The sequence below is a fragment of the Pseudorca crassidens genome, chromosome 2 (assembly GCF_039906515.1).
Source record: "Pseudorca crassidens isolate mPseCra1 chromosome 2, mPseCra1.hap1, whole genome shotgun sequence".
Taxonomy (NCBI): domain Eukaryota; kingdom Metazoa; phylum Chordata; class Mammalia; order Artiodactyla; family Delphinidae; genus Pseudorca; species Pseudorca crassidens.
The window spans coordinates 145142841-145158857 of record NC_090297.1 but is presented as its reverse complement, the minus strand read 5'-3'; the positions used below and the strand labels follow the sequence as shown (position 1 = coordinate 145158857).

The window sequence follows — 16017 nt, the reverse complement described above, 5'->3', positions numbered from 1 at the left end:
CATACGTGCTCTAAGAGGAGATATCACTACTGATGATGGACACCAAAAAGCATAATAAGGGAATTCTACACACAACACTATACTCACAAATTCAACAACTCAGATGAAATGGACCACTATCAAAACTACCAAAACTCACTCAAGAAGAAATAGACAGGCTGAATAGCTTTATAACTATTAAAGAAACTGAATTGGTATTTAAAAACCTTAAAAAAAAAAAAAAAAAGGAAGCTCCAGATCCATATAGTTTCACTGGCAAGTTTTACCAAACATTTAAGAACAAAATAATAGCCATTTTACACAAGCATTTCCAGAAGATAGAAGAGGAAGGAAAACTTCCCCACTCATTTTATGAAGCCAGCATTACCTGATACCAAAACCAGATAAAAACAGCACAAAAAGAAAACCAAATCAATATCCCTCATGAGCAAAGATGCAAAAATCCTCAAAAAAAAATTAGCAAATTGAATTCAGCTACATATAAAAAGAAAAATACTTTTGACTGAGTGTCATTTATCCCAGGAGTTCAAGGCTTGCTCAACATTTGAAATCAATTAGTGTAATACACCATATTAACAGACTAAACAAGAAAAACTACTTGATCCTATTAATAGATGCAAGACAAAACAAAACAAAAAACCAACTGACAAAATTCGCCATGAACCTGAGAGGTTCACCTGTATTCCTTTAAGAAAAAAAAAAAACACATTTTTTTCTGTTCAACCAAGATGAGAAAAATCATACTTTGAGCCCCAGAGTCTTATCCAGATAGAGGTCATTGGTTCTTTAATAGCTGTAGAAACGTCCTCCATCTGTGACCCAGAGGACCAGCTGGTGTGACTTGCTTCATAAGAGGACTCAGTGACTGGAGCTTCTGACTAGTCGAGCTTTGCCTGGCCTGATTTGGACTTGGTGAGCAAGCAGTCTTGCTTGCTCCCCATCAGAGAAACTACATTGCTGAAATGGCAGAGAGATGGTGAAGCGTGAGGATGGACAGTACCATTTGATGTGGTCTTGGTAGTCTCTCCAAGAGATGGCACTATTTATCTATGCTTTTCTATCTTAAAAAATGTTGCACTTTTACAGACAGCGAACAAATGGAATGTGTACATTAAGTTTCAGCAAGGATGTAACTGTCTTCACATCAATGTTTAATACAAAACAAAACAACTCAGTGAACTAGGAGTAACAGGGAATCTGATAAAAGGCATCTACAAGACCTAGAACTAACATCATACTAAATGGTAAAAGACTGAATGTCTCCAACCCCCAAGATTAGGAACCACACAAAGATTATGTTTTCACTACTCCTATTTCATATTTCACTAGAAGTCCTAGCAATTGCAGTAAGGAAGAAAAAGAAAGAAAAGGCATTTTGATTGGAAAGGAAGGAATAAAATTGTCCCTATTTTCAGGTGACATAATTGTCTAGTAAAACTCTTAGTGCTAATAAGTGAATTTAGGAGGTTGCAGGATAAAAGGTTAACATACAAAAATAAATCATATTTCTGCACTAGCAGCGAACAACTGGAAACTGACCTGCTCCCGTCCCCCACAAGTGTAATACTTAGGTAATGTCTAAACCTAAAAAAACATGTGCAGGATCTATATGCTGAAAACTATGAAACACTGTTGAAAGAAATCAAAGAACGTTCATACTGTGTTCATGGATTAAAAGAATCAGTATAATTAAGATGTCAATTCTCCTTAAATTCATATATGCATTTAATGCAATTGTAATAATAAAACCCAGCAGAATTTTTGTAGATATAGTTGATTCTAAAGATATAAGGAGGGGACTTCCCTCGTGGTGCAGTGGTTAAGAATCTGCCTGCCAATGCAGGGAGCACCGGCTCGATCCCTGGTCTGGGAAAATCCCACATGCTGCAGAGCAGCTAAGCCTGTGTGTCACAACTACTGAGCCATGTGCCACAACTCCGAGCATCTGAAGCCCACGCTCCGCAACAAGAGAAGCCACTGCAATGAGAAGCCCGTGCACTGCAACGCAGAGTAGACCCCGCTCTCTGCAACTAGAGAAAGCCGCTCACAGCAACGAAGACCCACCACAACCAAAAAATAAATAAAATTTTTTTAAATTAAAAAAAATAATGAAGTTATAAGGAAAGGTAAAAGAACCAGAATAGCAAAAATATTTTGCAAATGAATAGCAAAGTTGAAGAATTCAAACAATCTGATTTTAAGACTACTATAAAGCTACAGTAATGAAGACAGTGTGGTATTGGTGAAAGCATAGACACATAGACCAATGGAACAGAATAGAATCCAGAAATAGACCCACACAAATATGACCAGTTGATATTTTTCTTAAATAATAAACATTTATTTCTGACAGTGTAGGGGCTAGAAGTCTGAGAGCAGGGTGCCGTCATGGATGGATTATGGTAAGACCCTCTTCCTGGTTGCACATGACTGACAACTGATTTCTCACTGTGTTCCTTACTGGTGGAAGGGGCTAGGGAGATTTATGGGGTCTCTCTCTTTTTTTCTTCCAGTTGTACCGAGATATAATTGATATACAGCACTGTGTAAATTTAAGGTATACAGCATAATGATTTGGCTTACATACATCATGAAATGATTATCACAATAAGTTTAGTGAACATCCATCATTTCACATAGACACAAAATTTTAAAATATAGAAAAAAGTTTTTCTGTGATGAGAGTTTAGGATTTACTCTGGTAACAACTTTCGTGTATAACATACAGTGGTGTTAATTATATTTATCATGTTGTATATTATACCCTAGTACTTATTTATCTTATAATTGGAAGTTTGCACCTTCTGACCACCTTTATCAAATTCCCCCTCCCCCCACTCCCACCTCCGGTAACCAGAAATCAGATCTCTTTTTCTAAGAGTTTATTTGGTTTTGAAGAATAATTGACCTATAACACTACATTAGTTCCTGTTACACAACATAGTGATTTGGTATTTCTGTACATTTAAAAATGATCACCACAATAAGTCTAGTTATAATATGTCACCATACAGAAATATTGCGTAGTTATTGACTATATTCCCCACAATTTACATAGCAATCGATCTCTGTCTACCCTATCTACCTACCTGTCATCTATCTGTCTATCATCTATGATTGTTTTAGATGGCTGACCTCCTAAGTTCAAATGAATTTTAACAACCCTACAATTTTACTCCCCCCACCCATGTGTACTGTTTTTGACATCATATTTTACATATTTTTGTTTTGTGTATCCCTTAACTACTTACTGCAAATGATTTTACTACTTTGTCTTTTAACCTTCCTATTAGTTTTATACATGGCTGATTTACTACCTTTACTAATGAGATCTTTACTTTTGTAATTGTCATGTTTCTAGGCCTTTTCTTTTTCACTTAAAAGAAGTCTCTTTAACATTTCTTGTAAACCTGGTTTGGTGGTGCTGAACTCTTAGTTTTTGCATGTCTGTAAAGCTTTTGATCTCTCCATCAAATGTGAATGAAAGCCTACTGGTCAGAGTATTCTTGGTTGTAGGCTTTTCCTTTCCATCAGTTTAAATGTATTGTGCCACTCCCTTCTGGCCTGCAGAGTTTCTGCTGAAAAGTCAACTGGTATCCTTATGGGATTTCCTTGTGTATAAGTTGTTACTTTTCCCATGCTGCTTTTATTCTCTCTTTGTATTTAGTTTTTGCCATTTTAATTACAGTGTGTCTTAGTGTGGTCCTGTTTGGGTTGATCGTCTTTGAGACTCTCTGTGCTTCCTGGACCTGGATGTCTGTTTCTTTTCTCAGATTAGGGGAATTTTCAGCTATTATGTCTTCAAATATGTTCTCTGCCCCTTTCTCTCATCTTCTGGGATACTTATAATGCAAATGTTAGTACTCTTGATGTTGTCCCAGAGGTTTCTTAAACTGTCCTCACTTTTTTTTTTTTTCTTCTGTACGCAGGCCTCTCACTGTTGTGGCCTCTCCCGTTGCGGAGCACAAGCTCCGGACGCGCAGGCTCAGCGGCCATGGCTCACGGGCCCAGCCGCTCTGCGGCATGTGGGATCTTCCCGGACCAGGGCACGAACCCATGTCCCCTGCATTGGCAGGCGGACTCTCAACCACTGCACCACCAGGGAAGCTGGCCACACTCTTTTTATTCCACTTTCCTGGGGTTATCCTTCTTAAACATTTGTTACATATCCTTAGGTTCTTTCTCTAGCAATTGCAGAGAATGAAATAAATGAAATCGATATGTATATATGAATGTATAAGACTACAGTTTTTTTTTTGCGTTACGTGGGCCTCTCACTGTTGTGGCCTCTCCTGTTGTGGAGCACAGGCTCTGGACGTGCAGGCTCAGCGGCCATGGCTCACGGGCCCAGCCGCTCTGCGGCATGTGGGATCCTCCCGGACCGAGGCACGAATCCGTGTCCCCTGCATCGGCAGGCGGACTCTCAACCACTGCGCCACCAGGGAAGCCCGAGACTACAGTCTTATGTTACAGAAATAGATCACCAACTTGCTTCTCTAAAGTTAATGCATTTAATATAATAACATGCATACAAAAGAATATGTATAGGGCTTCCCTAAACTTTGTCACCTCTTCCCGTACATTTTGATAGTAGCTTTTTAAAAAAAATATTTATTTATGTATTTGTTTACTTGGTTGCACCAGGTCTTAGTTGTAGCAGGCAGGCTCCTTAGTTGTGGCATGTGAGCCCCTAGCCGCAGCATGCATGTGGGATCTAGTTCCCTGCCCAGGGATCTAACCCGGGCCCCCTGCATTGGGAGTGTGGAGTCCCAACAACTGCGCCACCAGGAAAGTCCCTTGATAGTAGTTTTATTACAAATGTATGTATCTATAAACATTATTATGTTCAGTTTGCCTAGTTTTGAGCTTTATAAAAATAGTATTATATCATATATAGTTTTCTGTGTCTAGATTTTTCACAAAATATTTTGTTTCTATGATTTATCTTTTCATATAGCTGTATTTCATAAATTTATACTGCTGTATAATATTTCATTGTTTGAATAAAGCACAATTTATCCATTGTCCCATGAATGGACATTTAGGATGTCTCTGATTTTTTTTTATTACAAACAAATATGTTATACATTTTTCCTGGTGCTCATGTGTAAATTTCTTTAGATTACATATCTAAGAATGAAATTGCTAAATTGAAAGGTACGCACAATGTGATACGCACAGTGTTGTTTGTGAACACAATGTGTGTTCAAACTGCTGAGATTCTAGGGTTGTTGTTATTATACTTTAATATAACGTATCCTTGTCTAACACATTTAATTTGGTTGTTCAAATCATTTATTGTCTTACTGGTATTTCATCTGCTTTTTCTACCAATTACAAAAAGTGTTTTAAAATCTTTCATTATGATTGTGCATTTGTCTATTTCTTGTACTTTTTTTGCAATGTTTGCTTCTTATATTTTGAAGCTGTGTTATTAGGTATATTTAAATTTTGAATTACTAACTCTTCTGGTGAATTTTACCTTTTATTATTATGGATTTACTTTCTTTATCTCAAGTAATATTTGTTACCTTAAAGTCAGTTTTATCTGCTAATAATATAGCTACACCAGCTTTTGGGGGGGATTAGGGGTTCATGTTTGTTTGGTATTTTTTTTCATTCTTTTACTTTCAGCTTTTCTGTATTTTTAATTTTAGATGTCTCTTTTAAACAGCATATAGTTGGGTTTTATTTTCTCATCCAGTCTGACACTCTTCATTTTTAAAAAATCTGGCCATTAAGAATTAATATAATTACTGATATATTTCTGTTACACCTACCATTATACTATGTACTTTCTATTTCTCCTACTTTGTATTTTTTTCCTTTTTGCCTTCTTTTTAATATATTTTATATTTCATTTTTTCCTTTAATTTGGGTTTCTTTTAATATTGGTTATCCTATAAATGATAACATACATCCTTGATTTATCAAAGACTCATGTTAGTTGGCACTTTTAACTTCTACTTAGATGAGGGAAGGATCTTAGAACACTTTGACTCCTTTACTCTCCTCCTGACTTTCACACCATTGTATCATATATTTTAATTCTACATAACTTTCAAATTCCAGAAAACAGTATCCCCCTAAGTCAGAAGCTAATTCATTAGAGTAAATATTTTTATTTTAAAAATGAAAGAAATGAACTTTCAAGTCAAGAAATTAGAAAAAGAACAACTAAAACACAACTGAAAGGAATATAGGAGAAAAAAGTAAAGATAAAACCTTTAGCAACTTTTAAGAGACAGGAAAAATAGACTGTAGGTTAATCCAAGAGCTGAATTTTTGAAAAATGCCAATAAAATGGTCAAACCTTGACAAACCTACTAAAAAAAAAGAAAATAAAGAAAATACAAACAAAAGTAAAACAGGGATATATAGATCAATAGATACATAGCTCTAAACACTTAAAGAGAATAATATGAACAACACTATGCTAAGGTATGAGTATTGATCTGTCCACAACACAGTTACACAGGAAATGTAAGTTTATTTTTCTATAATTCATCTCATTTTCTTCTTGAAGCCCTAGCTTATTGGAGAGGATGGAAACCTGATCTCAGCCAGTTTGGAATTTCTTCCTTTGAGTCAAGGAAGGGGACAGGTAGAGGAGTGAGGAGGTGGGAGGTGGTCTTTGTGTTTCCGAGGAATGGGTGAGGGGAAGATACTCACCTGGTCCTCAATGTTATCTGTTCACACAGGTATCTTCTGAGATGTCCATCATTCAGTCTGGTCCTCAGTCATTGATCCATACTATCTGCGACTGAGATGTCTTCATTCCTGTCTGCCTAGTCCTTTCAGGTATGGTGGCTCTCTCCCTGTTACATCCACGTCACATGTAGGAGCATGGGCATAATTCTGCTCCTCACTGCCATGCAGGGGTACTAAATGCAAGCCTCTTTAAAGCTTGGTCAGCATAATCTCCCCTCCCAGTCATTTCTTCTCTGATATCATGTGACTACTGCAAGGCTCAGAGTACAGCTTCTCTTTTCCCCTGCCTTAGGTTACTCATATTTGTGTGGATTTTTACTACTTCCCTGGTACTCTGTGAATCAGGATACAGGGCCTGTCTTTTGGGGATTTATCAATGTCTATATTCTTATTACTTCCCCACAATATCCTCTTCTTCCTTAGTCTGGGGGAATTTCTTTCTAGTCTTGGTGTAGCTCAGGGTGGGGTTCTAGGGAGGTGAGATTGAGTCTAGTTCTTTCCAGTTATATTTCTCCCAAATATTTTATCTATATATGGAACCTTCTCTATTTCCATAATGGCTTACATTTTTAGAAATCAAGTTCAAGAAGACTTCTTTTTTTCTGTTTACTACCCCGGTTTATCCCTTCCCTAAAACAACAAGCTCGCAACTGCCTAGCTGCTTAAAAGGAGTATGGGAGGAGGGATAAGGAAAAAAATGAACTAACAGGTGAAAAAAACTTAATATTTCAAAAATACCCTGTCACATAAAAACTTGTTGAGATGACAAATTTGTGGAATAATACTTGCTAATATCAAACACTTACTATGTACCATTGTTTTAAGAACTTTACATCTGTCAATCTAATCATCACAATAATAATTAAATAGGTATCATTACTATTCCGATTTTACAGATAAAGAAACTGAGATACAGAGATGTCAAGTAACTTAATTAAGTTTTGTTCAGTAGTGTCAGAGCTTGTACTCAAACCCAAGAAGTCTGGCTCTGTAGTCCACTTTCTAAACTACTATGTCTTTGGTTCTCAAATGACTCCCCAAGGAACATACGGAAATGCATAGGGGGTGTGATTTAGTGTTTATAAAGACTGAGGAAAGTTACTGGCATTTAGTGAATAAAGACCCAAAATGTTAAATGTCCTGTAGTGTGAGGATGGTCCTGAACAATAAAGAATTGACCCATCCAAAATGTAGATAGAACTTCTATTGAGAAACACTACACTGTACTGTACTACCTCTAAATTGCCAAGATTGACTCAAGAAGTTAAGAAAAAACTCATATAGATGACTATTCATGATAGAAGTTATAAATGTTATTAAAAAGTTAATAGGCAGATTTTCTACTTAGTTTTTATTTAAGGTTTTCAGGGAATAAGTGAGTTTCATAATATATATAATAATCTCTTCTAGAATATGAAAGGATATAGAATGCCTCTTTTTTAAAAATTTTTTATTTCTTTTAACATCTTTTTTGGAGCATAATTGCTTTACAATGTTATGTTAGTTTCTGCTGTATAACAAAGTGAATCAGCTATATGTATACATATATCCCCATATCCCCTCCCTCTTGCGTCTCCCTCCCACGCTCCTTTATCCCATCCCTCTAGGTGGTCACAAAGCACCAAGCTGATCTCCTTGTGCTATGCGGCTGCTTCCCACTAGCTCTTTACATTTGGTAGTGTATATATGTCAATGTCACTTTCTCACTTCATCCCAGGTTACCCTTCGCCCTCCCCGTGTCCTCAAGTCTATTCTCTGCGTTTGCATCTTTATTCCTGTCCTGCCCCTAAGTTCTTCAGAACCATTTTTTTTTTAGATTCCATATATATGTGTTAGCATACAGTATTTGTTTTTCTCTTTCTGACTTACTTCACTCTGTATGACACTCTGTATGACAGGTCCATCCACTTCACTACAAATAACTCAATTTCATTTCTTTTTATGGCTGAGTAATATTCCATTGTATATATGTGCCACATCTTCTTTATCCCTTCATCTGTCGATGGACACTTAGGTTGCTTCCATGTCCTGGCTATTGTAAATAGTGCTACAATATAATGCCTTTTAATTGATTTTATGAAGCTTATAAAACACAAATTAGATTTTTAGAAATATTGCTAGAGACAAAGGGGGACATTTCATTATGATAAAAGCATCAATATATATCTGAAAGATACAACAATTATAAATGTATTCATACTGAAGTGGGTTGAATAGTATCCTCCCCAAAATTCAGGTCCACCCAGAACCTCAGAATGTGACCTTACTTGGAAACAGAGTCTTTGCAGATGTAATTATTTAAGATCATACTGGAATGGGGTAGGGGGAGGGACCTAAATCCAATGACTGGTGGTGTTAGAAGAAGAGGAGAAGGAATACATAAATGAATAAGGAAGAAGACCATGTGACTGCCAAGGCAGTGATACGAGTTATGCTGTGCCCAAGCTAAGAAACATGTGGGGGCACTAGAGGCTTGAAGAGGCAAGGTAGGGTTCATCCCTAGAGTCTGCAGTGGGAATATTGGCTCTGTCAAGTCTGATTTTGGACTTCTAGCTTCCAGAACTGTGAGAGAATAAATTTCTGTTGTTTTAAGCCACTTAGTTTTTGATAATTTGTTATGACAGCCCAGGAAACTAATACACCTAATAACAGAGCCCCAAGATACATGAAACAACAAGTTACAGAATTGAAAGGAGAAATAGACCATTCAAATTGTTGGGAAATATCAGTATCCTACTTTTAATAATTGATGGAAAAAATAGACAGAAAATCAGTAAGGATATAGAAGGCTTGAACAACACTATCAACCAGCTTGACATAAAAATATATCTATATAACACTTCACCCACAGCAACAGAATACAACAAGCTCATAAATTATTCTTCATAAATGTAAAAGGATTGAAACCACTCAAAGTATGTTTCTCTGATCACAATAGAATTAAATTAGAAAAATCAACAATAGAATTTAGGGGATCTCCAAATATTTGGAAATTTTAAAACACACTATAAAATAACCCATGGGTCAAAAATGAAATCACAAGGGAAATTAGAAATTATTTTAAGCTTAAAAGAATATAAAAATTTATGGACTGCAGCTAAAGCAATGCTAAGAGGGAAACTTATAGCTTTAAATGCTTATATTAGAAAAGCAACAGGTGTCAAGTCAACAATCTAAGCTTTTAACTAAGGAAACTAAAACAAAAAGCAAATAACCCTAGGCAAGCAGAAAGAAGAAAATGATAAGGATCAAAGCCAAACATTAATGAAATAAAAACCAAAAAAAAGTATAGAAAATCAGTGAAACCAAAGGTCATTTCTTTGAAACAACAAACTGATTTCAAAAATCAGCAACAAAATTCATAAACCTTTAGCTATTCTGATCAAGAAAGAAAGGAGAGAAAAAAACACAAAATAAGGAATGAAAGATAGGGCATGATTACTGACCATATAGAAACTAAAAGTATTATGAGAATATTATGAATGACTTTGTGCCAACAAATTAGACAGTTTAAATGGAGAAATTTTTATCAAGATGCAAATAACAAAACTAAGTCAAGAGAAAATAGAAAATCTGACTAGAACAATAGCAAGTAAAGAAAATGAATTGGTAATTAAAAATCTTCTCACAAGGAAAAGTGCAGGCCCAGATGGCTTCCCTGGTGAATTCTACCTAACATTTAATGAAGAAAGATTACCAGCCCTACGTTTTCAGAAAATAAAAGAGAAACAGTTCCCAATGCACTTATGAGACCACTATTACCCAGATATCAAAATCAGTCAAACACATCACAAGAAAATTACAGAGCAATTATTCCTCATGAATGTATACACAAAATTTCTTAATGAAATACTAGGAAACTGAATCCAGCAGTATTTAAAAAGGATTATACGCTGTGTTCCGGGAATGTAGGTTTAGTACCCTCAAATCAATTAATGCAATATACCATATTAATCAAATAAACAACAAAAACCAGATTATCATGCCAGTAGACACAGAAAAAGAATTTGATGAAATCCAACACCCATTATTGATAAACACTTTCAACACACTAGGGATAGAAGGGAACTGCCTCAACCTGATAAAAGGTATCTACATGCTTAATCATACTTTTTGAGGAAAGACAATGTTTCCCCCGCAAAGATGCTTTCTCCCCTAAGGTTGAGAAAAAAGCAAAGATATCTCACATTTCAATATGTGCTTGTGGTTCTAACTAGTGCAGTGAAGCAAGAAAATTAAGTCATGCATATTGGAAAGAAAGACCTAAAACTTTATTTGTGTACATGTTCCTGAATATAGACAATCCTAAGTAATCTAAAGAAATAAGTAAACTACTGGAATAAACAAGTTTAGCAAGATCAATATAAAAAAATCAATTGTATTTCTATATGTTAGGAGTGAATTGTACAACAATAAAATTTAAAAAACAATTCCATTCCCATTAGCATCAGAAAGAATAAAATATATAGGAATAAACTTAACAAAAGAAGTGTAAGACATGCATTTCTGAAAGAAATGAAAGAAGATCTAAATAAATTGAGATATTCTATGTTCATAGATTAGAAGACTCAATATTGTTAAAATGGCCATTCTTCCCAATTTGATCTATAGATTCAATGCAATCCTTACTAAGGTTCCAGTAAGATTTTTTTGTATAAATTGACAAGCTGATCCTAAAATTTGTATGGAATTTCAAAGGACCTAGAATAGTTAAGATGACCTTGAAAAAGAACAAAGATTGAGGACTATTTGATTTTAAAACTTATGAAGCAACAGTAATCAAGATAGTGTGGTACTGGCATAAGGATAGACATATAGATCAATGAAACAGAATTGAGTCCAAGAATAAACCCTTACATTTATGGTCAGTTGATTTTTGACAAGCATGCCAAGGTAATTCAATGGGAGAAATGACATGTTTTCAACAGATGGTTCTGGGACAATATCCATGTGCAAACAAAACAAAACAAAGCTTAAATCCTTACCTCATGCCATATGCAAAATTTAACTGAAAATGGATTATAAGTTTAAATATAAGACCTAAAACTGTAAAACTTCTAGAAGATGACAAGGAATAAACTTTTGTGACTTTGAATTGGATAAATATTTGTTGGATATGACAAGAAAAACATGATACATAAAAGAAAAATGAATAAATTTGACTTCATAAAAATTAAAAACAACTGCTCTTTAAAAGACACCATTAAGGAAATGAAAAGACAAGCCACAGACTGGGAGAAAATATTTGTAAATCATATATCTGATAGAGGACTTATATCTGAATATATAAAGAACTCTTACAATTTGTTTTTTACAAATTTTATAATAAGAAAACAAATAATCCAGTTTTTTAAGTGAATGAAATATTTGAATAGACCTTTAACCAAAGAAAACATACAGTGGCTAATATGTACATAAAAGATGCTTCACAACATTAGCTTTTAGTGAAATGCAAATGAAAACAACAATGAGATGTCACTACACAGCCACTAGAATGACTATCATAAAAAGGATTGATGATACCAAGGGTTGGCTGGTGAGGAAAGGGAGAAACTAGAACCCTCATATTTTACTGGTGGGAATATGAAATTGTGCAGCCACTTTAGAAAACAGTTCGGCATTTTCTTAAAAAATTAAACATAAACTTACCATTGGGCCCAGCAATTCTATTCCTATATACCCATCCAAGAAAAACATAAATATATGTATACACAAAGACTTATATGTGAATGTTCACAGCAGTGTTACTTATAATAGGCAGAGATTGGAAACAATCCAATTTCCCATCAGGGGACAATGAGGGAAAAACATTGTCCTTCCACATGCAAAAGACATTTTACCCCTCTCAGCTTTCGTTGTTTTTTTTTTTTACTCCTCTAAGTTTTAGTTTCTTCATCTGAAAAGTAATATTAGAAACTTCTGCCTGAGATCTAAAATATCTGAGTAGAATTTCTAATATTCCTGGATCCAAATACCCAGTTTTGGTGAAAGTAGAAACAAAACTCAAGTTCATAATATTTCCTTGTTAGCATAGGTACAAGTATGATGGTGACATTGATTAAAATACAAAATTAAGCTACTGTATTTTCCAACTAATGGGGCACAATATTCTTGTAAAAATGAAGCAAGCTTTGGGCAGTTCTGTTGTCCTAGGCTTTCTTACTTTTCTTTTTTAGCAATTGCTGACTAGGAAAGTAGAAACCAACATAGAGAGGGGAGAAAGAATATCTATAGAGTGTGAGTGTAAAGTATGATTGGGATTGTAGAGATACAGGGATAGAGAACAACGCATATGTCCAGCCCCTCTGTATTCCAGGGTGTTCACATACATGCCGTGAACTGGGAAACTGGCATATTCCATAAATTGAGGGGTTTATATTTTTATTCTCATTTTCTAAATTGAGTATGTTATAAATACGTTATAGAGGTGGTCATTTAAAAAAGCCATCCCATGGATTAGATTTTTAAATGCCTTGTATAGAATTAGCAGAGCACTGTTTATGTCATTGATAACATTTGTTGATACCGTCATCTCCATTTTTCAGCTGAAGAAACAAATTCAAAATGGTTGTGAGTTCAGGACTGAGTGATTCACTCAGAGCTGGCAGCGCTAGAAATAAAAACCCAGAGCACCTTTACTACTATCTGATTCTCTGCTGACACGCTTCTTAAATGAAATTCACAATTTCTAATAGGGAAAGCAGAGGCTGTAGGAGGAAGAAGGTGGACCAGATGGAGTCTTCTCTCTCTCTCTCTCATTCTGTGATCTGGGCATTCTGTTCTGTTCCAGGATCATAATGACTCCTACAACAGTCCAGCCCCTCTGGGATTTGAGGGGACTACAGCTTTTAGGTCCCGATTTCTTGATCAGTGCTTGACTGAACATTAGAATCACCTGGGGAATATTTTAAAAATCATCCCCAACAGGCCACACCTGAAACCAATGAATTAAGCTAGGTTCTTCTGTAGTGGGACCCAGCCATCAATATATTTTAGAGCTCTCACGTGATTTCAATGTGCAGCCAAAGTTGAGAACCACTTCCTCTAAGTCAGTGCTTCTCAAACTTAAAATATTACTCATCTAGGGATCTTAAATGCAGGTCTCAAGATGGGGCTCAAGATTCTGCATATCTAGCAAGCTCTCAGATGATGTCTCTGATGGTGGTCTGACTACTGCACTTCAGGTAGCAAGAATCGAGACTACAGGGCTTCCCTGGTGGCACACTGGTTGAGAATCTGCCTGCCAATGCAGGGGACACGGGTTCAAGCCCTGGTATGGGAAGATCCCACATGCCGTGGAGCAGCTGGGACCCTGAGTCACAATTACTGAGCCTGCGCGTCTGGAGCCTGTGCTCCGCAACAAGAGAGGCCACGATAGTGAGAGGCCCGCGCACCGCGATGAAGAGTGGCCCCTGCTTGCCACAACTAGAGAAAGCCCTCGCACAGAAACGAAGACCCAACACAGCCATAAATAAATAAATTAATTAATTAAAAAAAAAGAATCGAGACTACAGCAGTGATTCACAAGCCATCAAACCACTAGGGAAACTTGGAATAAACAGAGACATCAGTGCCTCACTCCAACCCATTAAAAACAACTTCCTCTGTTGGGTATAATTTTTGTTGTTTATGGACCTCTTGAGATGAACAGATGACCACCAACAAGTTCCAAGTAATCCAGGCAACCTGAGGATGGATGATACATGTGGCCCTACTGCCTCCTAAGATGTTTCAAGCCTGTTTACCCTGTGTGGTCATGACATCTAAGAAAGAGCACATACTTCCTTAGCTGAGGGTGATCCATAACCTGACCCACATAGGATGAAGACATCTCCTTCTGGACTTGGGAGACCTGAACTATGTAATTTTGGCCAGTACTCTTGAACTCTCCATGCTTTAGTTACCTTCTCTTTCTACCTCCCCCCTCCCCCCAGCCCCTGTGTCTCATGGAGGTACTATGAGAGTAAATGACACAGGACAAGGAGATGGGGTGGGGGTGGAGGGCAGAAAGAGGAGAATCACATGACAAATGGTGTGATGAGAGTTCGTTGCCTGGACTGTCTGGCTGTGGTTTGGCAGTTCCATGCCAGCACAACTTCTGCACTGGATCCACTTTCCCGCCATCTGACCGTGCTCCTGGGAGAGGCCCCACCTCACTATGACTCTGAGTTTTTTGGGGGCCAGGTGTCCAAGAGGATTGAGGTTTGCTTGATATGTGGCCTGTGAGAGACTCCTGAGGATGACTGCAGAACCGTGGGCCTCTGGCATCCAGGTCATTGAGGGACTGGAAGACTACATTCCAAAATCCATTGCCAGCTGATCTAAGTATGGGATTTATTAAGATATCTACCCAGGAGTGGAATTGCTGGATCAAACTTCCCTCCACCAGGAAACCTACATAAGCCCCAGAACTAACCTTACCCACTGGGGGCAGACACCAAAAACAATGGGAACTATGAACCTGCACCCTGTGAAAAGGAGACCCCAAACACAGTAAGATAAGCAAAATGAGAAGACAGAGAAATAAGCAGCAGATGAAGGAGCAAGGTAAAAACCCACCAGACCAAAAAAATGAAGAAGAAATAGGCAGCCTACCTGAAAAAGAATTAAGAGTAATGATAGTAAAGATGATCCAAAATCTTGGAAATGGAATGGAGAAATTAAAAGAAATGTTTAACAAGGACCTACAAGAACTAAAGAGCAAACAAACAATGATGAACAATGCGATAAATGAAATTATAAATCCTCTAGAAGGAATCAATAGCAGAATAAATGAGGCAGAAGAACAGATAAGTGACCTGGAAGATAAAATAGTGGAAATAACTACCACAGAGCAGAATAAAGAAAAAAGAATGAAAAGAATTGAGGACAGTCTCAGAGACCTCCGGGACAACATTAAACATATCAACATTCGAATTATAGGGGTCCCAGAAGAAGAAGAGAAAAAGAAAGGGTCTGAGAAAATATTTTAAGAGATTATAGTTGAAAACTTCCCTAACATGGGAAAGGAAATAGTCAATCAAGTTCAGGAAGCGCAGAGAGTTACATACAGGATAAATACAAGGAGAAACACGTCAAGACACACATTAATCAAACTATCAAAAATTAAATACAAAGAAAAAGATATTAAAAACACCATGGGGAAAGCAACAAATAACATACAAGGGAATCTCCATAAGGTTAACAGCTGATCTTTCAGCAGAAACTCTACAAGCCAGAAGGGAGTGGCAGGACATATTTAAAGTGATGAAAGGGAAAAACCTACAACCAAGATTACTCTACCCAGCAAGGATCTCATTCAGATTC

General features: G+C 36.6%; 1 long non-coding RNA gene across 1 annotated transcript in view; it reads left to right on the top strand.

Moving 5' to 3' along the window:
• LOC137219858 (uncharacterized) overlaps positions 1-16017 on the top strand; it is a 55360-nt gene that overhangs the window by 2584 nt on the left and 36759 nt on the right. Inside the window, exon 2 of the long non-coding RNA XR_010941283.1 lies at positions 6702-6801. This is a non-coding gene — a long non-coding RNA (uncharacterized lncRNA). The remainder of the gene's footprint in view (positions 1-6701; positions 6802-16017) is intronic.